Here is an 11,801-nt window from a genome sequence, read left to right as displayed (position 1 = left end):
AGCTTGGCATCCAAAATTTGGATGTAGAATTTTGGATTTGAGGAGATGTTGGGGTTGAAACTAGGCCATGTGCAGACTGGGTCAGAACAATTCTTGCTTACTGGCTGCTGTTTAGGACTGAGGCAATTCAGTGAAACAACCTATATAACAACAAAGTATGGAAGTTGCATATTAACTATGCAAAAGTTTATCTGAAGAGAAATTTTGATCAAATTGGTCATGCAGCCAAATACAAACGTTATACAATATACAAACGTTAACTCCACCTCTATCCTTAACAAAATTTTTATAGTCTCCTCCTCAAATGACCGACTATTGCCCATTAAGCATAATTAAGCAGATTAATCAGCACGGATAATTGATTGCTGGAACTACCGGTTGCTGTCAAAAATCCATACCGATAGTTTTTCCGAGTAGCGTCCATTGCTGGATCCGCTGAGTCATAATGACAGCGGGCCCTAGAGGTGAATCATTGACAGCACGTGCTGTTTGGATTTACTTGTGAGACTTTTAGCATGGTGCTCGGAGAACGCTATATTATATTTATTATTTATATTATTAATAGAATTCTATTAATTAATATAATTAATATATTCACTTTTTTTTATTATAGCATGTTTTCATGATTCAGTACTTTTTTTTTTCATTAATTTTTTTTTATTTCAGTACAATTTTACATGAAGTATTGTGTTGTAGTTTTATCCATCCTGTATCCATTTAAAGAAATATCGGATGATTAATCTGTTTTTAGCACGTATGATCCAACCTAGCTATCAGTATCGATATCAACCTCTATTTGATACCTTTTAAACATTGGGCACAGGCTTTAGAATCTAATTGTTCAAACTTCCATGTGTACACTTTTATTTCAAACATTTTTGTCGAATTTGTGGTAACTAAGTAACTAAAAAAGATTTATTGCTGACATTTACTATAGTCATTAAAGGTAACATACTCCCCAGCAATAGCTCGAATTCTGAGACTTAGTTTCCTGCTCATTGGCATGAATGTAATTTTGTACAGTAAGTCAATTTTATTTATGACAATCGTTTAAAACAACATCTGTTCCCCAAAACACTGTACGCAGTGCTATTTACAGTTTATAAACAAATACTGTGCACCTGTTACTTTTTTTAATTGCAAAGGCACTGGCATATTGCAGAAATACATATGAACAATAATCATACACCCACATATAATATAGCTATTCCCAAAGGCTCTGGAATAAAATAGTGTTTTAGGCTTTAATTTCTATCAGTAAATGACATTAGCAATTTGCCAGACTTGGCACACAGCAAACACACAATTTCTTTTCTGTTTTCTGATTCAGCCAAGATCAACGCAGTCTGCGATAGGTGTGTGGTGGATCTCCTGAAGCAGATTATCTGAAAAAAACAAGTCTGCAATGTCTTTTTATAATATTTAGTAACAAACAACTAAACAATTATAGTGAATACTAAAATTAAATGGAAACCCAAAAAAAGGAAGCTGGAACTGGGGTCACATTGGCCCTCCTCCTTGTACCTTAATTTGGCTGAGCTGCAGCATTTTGACGTGTCATGAAAGAAAATAAAATCAATGGCCATCATCCTGCCACAATATTCTTTAAACAATGCTAAATTTAAATATGCTGCTGCATTCTTAGGTGTTACCTGTTAGTCTGCCATTTTTCTCAGAGCAAGCAATTTTAAAAGGGCATTGCCAACATAAAATGACAGGAGCTGCCATTATCTACTTAATATTTACAATGTTAATTAACGAGCCCATATGCAGTTTTATCTTGAGTCATGTTGAGAAAGTTTTTCCTTTTTCTGTGCATCACAAAATCTTCAGACTATCTGAGCCATGGTCTATATTTAATTGAGCTTAGATCACTGTTATTTTGAAATGTCAAGCTATAATTCAAATGAGCAACTCCAGTGCCTGATTCAAAGTGTGATAGATTCATAATCAGCATTCTTTTAATCCGGAGGAAACCATCTCCAGCCTGTACCATTGACATTGCGGACTATTGATTATTGACTTTCTCATAATTATTTCAAGAATGATACGCCACTGGTTAGCCAAGCAAACTATACAGCTGGTTTTGCTCTGGATGTGTTTTTTTATTATTTCTATAATACAAATTAATGTTGAGGTGAAGAAAAGAGCTAAGGCTATGTGTGTGGGGGTGGTGTTTGGAAAAACTGTTACTGTGGTTTATTGCCAAGCTTGGAAAAAGGTTCAGTCTCAAGAGAAAGTAGAATGTGTTTGGGCAACACACTGCATCAGTAACTCATAATTCATTTCTGTCCTGCACAGCAGTATGTAGCTCGCTTATTCATTTGTAAGTATGAAAATAGCTGCTAACAATGTTTTGCTTTGTTGTTTGTTTTGTCACATTCCAGTTCTTGAGGTGATTTGCATTTATGACTTCTTAGTAGCCTTAGGAGAGACTCGGCATTCATCTCCATGTGGTTGATCATGACATTCAAAGAGCTGCTTAATGAATTAATTTATGCCACAGTGCTGTGGATTTATCTATCCGTATTGGTCACAGGGTATTGATTAATTTTCTATTACAGCAGCTCTGACAGTGGTTGCAGCTACAGATCAAATCACGGGTTTCATCTAATACACAGGTTTCATCTAATACTAATAAAGTACATTATCATTTCTGTATGGAACTCGTGCACAGGGACTTGTATTTTTTTTTTAAGACGTCTCCAGCATCAGTGTGTGGACAAAATCAGAGGTAATAGCATCTATTAATGAGGAATAAAACACTGGGCATGTTATGAAAAAAAAATCAGCATTGTTAATAAATTTTTCCGATAACAGAATGTGATGCTTCATTCTTTTTTTATGTTATAATCAATAACAAAACATTTTTTTGAATAAAATACACATTTTCATTCTCTTTAAGCTTGCAAGCATGTTAGTATGCACTGGTGTGTACACGTTGCTGATGTAGTGTAAGCATGTGACTCTTTCCGCTCAGGCAATAAGCTGCCGTGTCCTGTTTGCTGATGTGGGGATGATGGATGAGGAAGAAAAGAGGATGGCGGGATAATGGCAAGTCTATCAGTGTTACTTATTGTATGTAGGCACTCCAAAGGCACATGCTAAGTATCTGGAGGTAAATCATAGTTACGTATCTGGTAATAGTTGTGCATAGAGAAGCAAAGTGTTAGCAAGGCACTGGCTTATGTACACTTAAATAAATAGAGTGGGTTCTTAACCCAAAATTTGGTACATCTCAAACACACAGCTCCTTTGTAAAGAATATAGCTCTAAACACTACATGATGATATAATTCGTAGTTTAGTAGTCAGCCTGATATAATCATTTAATTAAATTAATTAAACAGCCTAAAGATCTATGAAGTTACTGAGAAACTCTAGAACTTTGAGGAAGGATTTGGACTGTTATTCATATCAACAGTCTACTACACTGGCTCAAGACTACAGGTTGCATGAACAGTTTTCCATTACTGCACACCTTACCAATGATGGGCCTGTAAAAAGGGTTCCCTTTTGAGTCTGGTTCCTCACAAGGTTTTCTCCTCATGTCATCTCAGGAAGTTTTCCTTTCCACAGTCACCACTGGCTCACTCATTATCGAGAATAATCTTACAATTAGAAGGAACAAACCTATAGGTACGAAATTTATACACTGTTTTATACAACTTGCCGTAGCATGGATAGTGTTAAAATTACATAGAGACTGAGCCTGCATATTAAAATAACTTGACAATTTAATAAATAATAATGATTATTATTCTAAAATAACCTTAATACATGCTTACATTACAAAAACTACACTACCCTACAATCCACTACAAGCCACTACAATCCTCAATTTTGTTGCAACGTATAGCTGCATAAGTGCATATAATATAGAAATAATACTGAAAGTGATTGAATCAGTATTCAGACGTACATACTGTTCAGGGAGTATCATGAGAAATAAGTGCATAGGGTTTGCCTGCAATTCTAACCATATTCTTGCATCCAATTTTGTTTGTGCAATATTAGTTTGAGCAAAGAGCAGTATTAAGTCTACTAACACTGTATGACAGTTTAATGTAATCATAATTTGTCAATTTTGTCAAATCTTAGGATCAGATAGCATCTGAATTTAAGACATTACTTTTCAAAAGTCTATTTCCGCCTTTTCTGCTTTATTACAAGATATAAGGCCATAAAATGTTGGGTTTACTCAAAAATGTGCTTATTGCTATCTTGATAACAATTAAATGTTTTCCCATAGGAAAAATGGGAAGTGGTAAATGAATAGACTTGCTACCTGTTTATAATATACAATATTATTATAATTAAAAATGATAAATCCACTCTTTTTCAATGAATAGGTTCTCTGCTCAATCAAAACATTCACATTAAGGCAGGTATGGAGTATTTAGGGATTTCCTTGCTACTCATCTCCACGCCTGTCTCCTTCCCCCAGGCCTGCAATGCGCTCAGAGAGCTGTCACCCTAGGAAGATAAATGTGGGCTTCCCAGCTCTGTGGCATATATTTACTGTTAGAGCCAGGACTAATTGGATTTTATTTGGTGGTGTAGGGGGTGTCGTTGATGATAGAATGTAGTGTGCTACTAAAAGGGAAGGTGAAAAATATAAGTAAAATTGTCAAGTCACAGCCTAAACAGAGAAAACTGGGCCAAATGAAAAACCAAACCCCCAGTGACCATCTGAAGTACATTGTGTTTGAATTAGACCGGTTTAGAGATCCATTCAGCCTGTAAGGCATGTGAAGATATCTGTCGTGAAAGTTCACTGCAGCACTGTGCCTCCTACAAGTAAAATGATCATTGTGAATCAGCCGTCCTGTGTCCACTGAAGTAACCGACTAAAGTCAGTTCACACAAAAAAAGGTGTGCTGTACTGTACATGCATTGGGAGTTAGAAGCTCTGCAGGAATGATATTAAAAGCCCTGTAATTATATAACGATGAGGATATTATAAACTGGGGCCACAATCTATCACTTGGCACATACTGTGTGGCACATAAAAGCTGACAAGAAATTATGTTTCCATCTCTCAGCATGCAATCTGCTTGATTTAGAGACACTCTGCCAAATTAGTCAATATGCTGTCCAAGATGTGTGTGAATAAACTGGTATATGTTGGGTCTTGCACGTGTCAGGTACTGTACTTCATAATGTTATTTTCTTTGATTGTTAAAATCTAAGCTACAAATCTCAAGGCACTGAATTCAGTCTTGTGATACTGAGCTACCTTTGGAAAAGGTTCTTATTTTTTTTCCTCTGAAAAAAATGTTGTACCCGTCAACAGTAAACAATGTGCAATCTCATAAGAAAAACACAATTAAGATGTAAATGAGATTGAGCATTGATTAAACATTTACAGAGTAAACATGTAGATTTAGCTTTTCTTTGTATACAAATTTTGCTCAGTGGATGTCGAGTGGATGTTTTTTTAACCGGATTTCACTAAGGTATGAAGCAGTTTTACTGTTAATTACTGTACACAGTAACACCTTTAGGTAACAATGGAAAACATGTTAAATAAAAAAAGAGCAACAATATGCCAAAAGAGTAAAAACTATGGTGATATGTGACTGGGAAGAATGATATCAGTGATTGGACACAAGGAAAAAGCTAGAACAAGGCCAAATGTCTTTCTAAACTTTTAACATTTAGGTTTTGATGGCATGTGCCCACTGTTGCCTCAGATTCCTGTACTTGTCTGACAGGAGTGCAATCCAGTGAGGCTTTTGTTTGTTGTAGCCTATTTGCCCATTTGCTTTTCTATTTATTACATGTTTACTGAGGGGTTCAGTGTACAGTCCTGTCTGGCCATAGTTCTATGACCTCTTTATCAACTATTTTCTATCTCTGGGCATCTCTTCAAACTACAATATTGCTGCTCATTGAGTGTTTTTCTGTTGTTGTTGTTGTTGTTGTTGTTGTTGTTGTTGTTGTTGTTGTTGTTTAAATCATCAAATGGTTAAACCTTGTATGTGTAAAAATGACAGAAGATCAGCCATTGTTTTCCTAACCACACCACAGTCAAAGTCACTGAGATCACATTTATTTTCATGGCTATGGTTAGTATCTGACATGTATCTGACCAGTATTGATTCCACATAATGGGCTAATTGAATAACTGCATAAGGTGTTATAATTAGAAAGTGTAAATAATAAATAACATTACAATTCTTGGCTTCATTCTTAACATCAAGGAGTCAAATAGAACTATAGTGTTTTGAAAAGTTTCTGTCCTCATGACAGTCTGTGGTAACTCTTGAATGCTTGTATTAGATAATAAGTTGATAAAGCAATGCTTGGTTACATGACAGGGAATTACCTACAACAGCTCATCCTCCTTTACACTGTCTTCTTCCAATTCGCCCTACTGCCATAGTTACTATCAGCTCATGGTTAAGGGTCATGACTCAATATAACCATAAATTTCTCTTTGCTCATCTCTTACAATTCTGACACAAATGTCACCCTTTATGGATCCGTCTCCTGTGTTATGCCCGTAGGCCAGGATTATGGGCATATAACTCTTATTGACAGAGTACAGGTATGTGATTCATTCTGCTCATGGGCAAAGACAGGAGAAGCAACATTCTCAGACTTCTGTCCTCAAATGTCCTGATCCTAGTGGAAATGTGATATAAATTGGGTAATATATATTGGGTAAATTATATTGAAAAACACAACACCACAAAACTTGAACTAATATTCTTACATAGAGAGAAACTCCAATTGCAATTTTATGGAAGGATGATCATTATTAGCACACATTTATAACAAGAGCAATATTGTTAAATTACATTGAAAAATATTAGTACAATGCACACAACTGGTGAAAACAATAATCCCACAATATTGTTCTTTATCATTTTACAAAGTTTTTTTTGTAAAGAATTAATAATTTGGGAAATACTATTTGCAATCCTGTGGGTAAAAGCCTTTGCATTAAAAATTTTTGTAGCATGTCTATTTCTCAAAGTACCAAGCTACCGCTACAGTTACCTATATTCCTGTATACTAAAATACTCTAGCATTAAAAACTCCAATATACATTCAACTAAAAACTCTGTTCATGGATATTAATTGTAGGAATATTACCACAAATATTTTCCTAATCATGGTTCAGCTTGCAATAGATAAGATGTATATAAAGCAGCTTTATAGAGTCAACTCTAAGTGTACTTGAAGTTTGCACTGTCCCTCTATTCCCATGCTGTCTATATGACAAATTTTTCATAATATATATCTGAATTGTTACCTGCAGTCATTAGTTTGTTCGCAGCACAGTACTGGAATCATCTTCTCTGTTAACTGCAACTTATAATTGAAGAAGAAACTGAAACCATTTGAATCCTTTCAAATTAGATTTGTCTGCTTCTAGAATATTTATTTTTAATTAGTACATTAATAAAAACTCCTGCTCTGAGACCATTCCCTGATGCCTGCAACAGTTCTTGCTTGTTTGGGGAGTGTATTTAGCTGTCAACACCTGTCACCAACAGCTAAAAGACACATCAGCCTACAATTAATTAATGAACTAATTTGTATGTGTTTGTGTGTATGGAGATGATGCACAGTACTTCCCACACAGTGGTGACTCATGGGAAACTAATGTAGTGAATCAACACTTGAAATGATGCACATGGAAACAGATCTGCTTCCACAGCTTTGTTTAACTGCGCTAAGCAGAAAAAAATAGGGAGGGTGAACTTTATTGAATAATAAATTTTTTTTCAATATTCTAACTGATCATGTAACCACCTAGAAAGCAGAATTATAATTAAAAAATGAATATACTTAGTTAATTTGGTTTATATTCAGAACTCAGGAATAGTGCCACAGTGATCATTCATTTCAGCTTTTAAATTCTGAGATATTCACCAGCTTTTCTAAATACTGTCCAAACCTTCTGTTTCAACCAAAAACAGAAGTTTCCAAACCTTTTGAGCAAATGGACATTAAACATTTTCTGCATTCAATGCCTCAGGATTTACTCTACACCTCATCACATTTGTTAATCTATAAGAAAAAAGTGTTTCTTCTTACTTTTTAGTTTTTGTCATATAGTCTTTGTTGAGTTAAGTCTTCTGTTGTTCCACTGAGACTGAGATTGTGGATGAGCAACTAAAGAAAAGATAGATCGATGTGCAATTTTGTCCATTCTTACAAGAAAGAAAAAACATACCGTGATTTTCTTTGAATCCATGCAAAGTAGCATTTCAAAAAGTAGCAAAATGCATCTGCATAAAGCATTTACAATAATTTATACAATAAATGAATGAACTAAAAGTAAAAATTTGTTGTATGAATTGTGAGCGAATTGTGAGAACTTTAGGAGTTAAGGGTTCCTTTAAAAGCACATAGTAGCAACAGTAAGATATAGATTAGCAAAAATAAAATCAAGGTTATTCAAATACATTACCACACATATTTCCGTAATCAATGTTCTACTTGCAATTAACAAAATAAAAAAATAAAAAGTACCCTCAATTGCATTATGCATTTTTATCTTGGCAAATCAATTTCATGCAGCACTGGACTCAAGAATTGTGATGTACTGCTTATAATTGGTCATGGATCGGTCAAAGCGTGTATGTAGTTCTGGGTGAACATATTACTTGATATGATGTCAATGTAAGCTGTGGAGTCTGATGTCACAAAACTAGGTTTATACAGAAAGTGTTATAGTGGATAGTGTATAGTGTATGAATGGTTAATTATATGAGCAGCAACATGGGTGTTAGACACGATGTACCTGTTGTGGGTAGAATGTAGGAACATAGTGGAGAAGCTCGCTTTTGCATACTTTGCTTGCAAAGATACCTCACTGTTTTCATGAATAAATTTACTAATAGGATGTAAAATTCCCTCAAACTGTTTGTTTAGAGAAATTGGTACAATGCAAACATTTACACAGTGAGCTACAATGCATCTGGAAAGTGTTCACAGTGCTTTACTTTTTCCACATTTTGTTATGCTACAGCTTTATTCTGAAATTAAATTCATTATTTTCCTTAAAATTCTACAAACAATACTCCATAATGACAACGTGAAAGTTTGTTTAAAATCTTTGGGAATTTATAAAAAAGAACAAAGGGGGAAAAAATCACATGTACAGTACTTACTGTAAGTATTCACTGCCTTTGTCATGACACTCAATATTGGTGCAACCTTTTTTCAATAATCATCCTGGAGATGTTTCTACAACTTGATTGGCGACCACCTGTGGTGAATTCAGTTGATTGGACATGATTTGGAAAGGCACACACCAGTCTATATAAGGTCCCAAAGTTAACAGTGCATGTCAATGCACAAACCAAACCATGAAGTCCAAGGAATTGTCTGTAGACCTCCGAGACAGGATTGCATCAAGGGACAGATGAAAGGAAGGATACCAAAAGATTTCTGCAGCATTGAAGGTCCCAAGAGCATAGTGCACAGCACAGCACAGTGGCCTCCATCATCCATAAATGAAAAAAGTTTGGAGCCACCAGGACTCTTCCTAGAGCAGGCCGCCCGGTCAAACTGATTGATCGGGGGAGAAGGGTCTTAGTCAGGGAGGTGACCAAGAACCTGATGGTTACTCTGAAAGAGCTTCAGTGTTTCTTTGTGAAGAAAGGAGAGCATTGCAGAAGAACAACCATCTCTGAAGTGCTTCACCAATTAGGCCTGTATGGTAAAGTGGCCAGATGAAAGACACCCTCAAACCATGAGAAACTAAATTATCTGGTATGATGTAACATAGATTGAGTCAAGTCAAGTCAAGTCAAGTTTATTTCTATAGCGCTTTTCACAACAGATATTGTCTCAAAGCAGCTTTACAGAAATCAACAGTCAAGGTAAATGGTGTGCAAAAACTTCCTTAGATGTTATGAGGAAGAAACCTTGAGAGGAACCAGACTCAAAAGGGATGCCCATCCTCATTTGGGTGACATCAAAAGTTTGATCATTAACATTTAGCATCATGTATGTAGGAAAACAGCCACTGCTCATCACCTAGCCAATAAAATCCTTAAAGTAAAGCATGGTGGTGGCAGCATCATGCTGTGGGGATGTTTCTCAGTGGCTGGAACTGAAAGTCTAGTTAAAAATAGGGAAAGATGAATGTAGCAATGTACAGAGACATCCTCTATGAAAACCTGTGTGTTATTTTCTCTGTAAAGAAGCAAATATATAGCCATTATATAGCAATGTTCACTAATAAAAATGATTGACCTAATAATAAGTTTCATGCATTTGGGCAATTAATGTTGCATTAGTGGCAAGTCAATGATTTTGTAAAACTACATAAAACTAAATTTCCTTTTGGATAGCGAAAGACATGAAAAATAAAATATATAAAACAATGACAAAAGAAACGGTCATGGCATATTGAATTTCGCAGTTCTTGCTTTATTTTGTGTTTGTTTGTTGTTTGTTTAAACTCTGTTCTTTCCACAGAATTTCCAGATCACATATTACTAAAAAACAATATTATATTAATAATATTATATAATATAAATATATTAATAATATTAATAAATCCTATTCACCAATGTTCTTTGCACAAATTGCGCCTATGTTCAATGCAATTATGCACCAATTCACCTATTGGTGAATCCTTTCTAATCAAAAGATGATAAATAAGGTCAAATTTGAAAGTCAAGTGACCTTGAACAGAGCCACCCTCACAGTACTCTACCAGTCCACTCATGAAGGGTAAATTTACTGAGCAGACAGTGGATCATAGCCAGAAGCTCTAGCACTTAGCTCAGAAACAGACATCAACAGCAGAGTCCTGAGTGGCAGAGCAGGACATTGGTCCTGATGGAATCTCCCTCTGGATAAAGCATATCTCTTTGCTTTAGGCAAGACCTATGGTGACTGCTGTCACTCAACCACCAATTACTTTCATTCGAGTGCAGATCGTCAATATGGTCATATTCATATTAAAGCACTGTTGCATTTCAGTAAAAAAATGACTTAAAATACCATTTGAGTAAATAAGATATTTGGGATAAAACAGTCATTTCATTTGTCGATGTTTTACATAGTGATTATACTCATGACTGGAAAGAACTTATTTGTTGGTTTTATTTAAAGAAACTGCATTATTGAGATATAGATTGAAGCACTGGACAGTCTCAGAAAATGTAAAAGCATTTAAATCTTGAGATTTATTAATTTTTATGTGCTGCCTCAGCAACACGTCACACACTGGGTATTGTTTTTTTTCCCCCATTGGTCACTACCCTTATGCAATTTCTACCCCCATGCAATTTCTACCCCCATGCAATTTCTTATACAACAGTTTCCAAGCAAGGAATGGTAGAGACCAACAAGTGCTTCCTCTGAGACTTGTGAACCTGGCCGTATGTATCCAATTCAAATGTATCCAAAAAGATGACTGTTGCATGGTCAGGACTTCTTTTTATAATGTTTTAATAAGAATTTAAGGCTTTTAATAGTCATAAATTCAGACACGTTTTACTGAAGACAATAATGAACTTGAATGATTGAACTGAAGTTGAAGAACTGTGAGTGCTTTCCACTGTTTCCAGGGATACATAGTGACTGCTAAAACAACAACAAAAACACGTTTCCAGTTTAGTCCATTCCCAACTTCTAAAGTAGAGTCAAACTTTAACAAATACAACAACATATACAACCAGGTGTGCAAACTGTTTTATGCAATTGCATATTTAATTATTAAAAGTTGCATCATGCAATTCCACAAGTCATCCCATACTGTGCTTTTAATGCACAGAATGCATGTGGGAGGATGTTTTGAAGCTCTGAGGCTGTCATTTAGATACC

Source organism: Silurus aristotelis, assembly GCF_946808225.1.
Source record: "Silurus aristotelis genome assembly, chromosome: 16".
NCBI classification, from domain to species: Eukaryota; Metazoa; Chordata; class Actinopteri; order Siluriformes; family Siluridae; genus Silurus; species Silurus aristotelis.
This window is presented reverse-complemented; position numbering follows the sequence as displayed.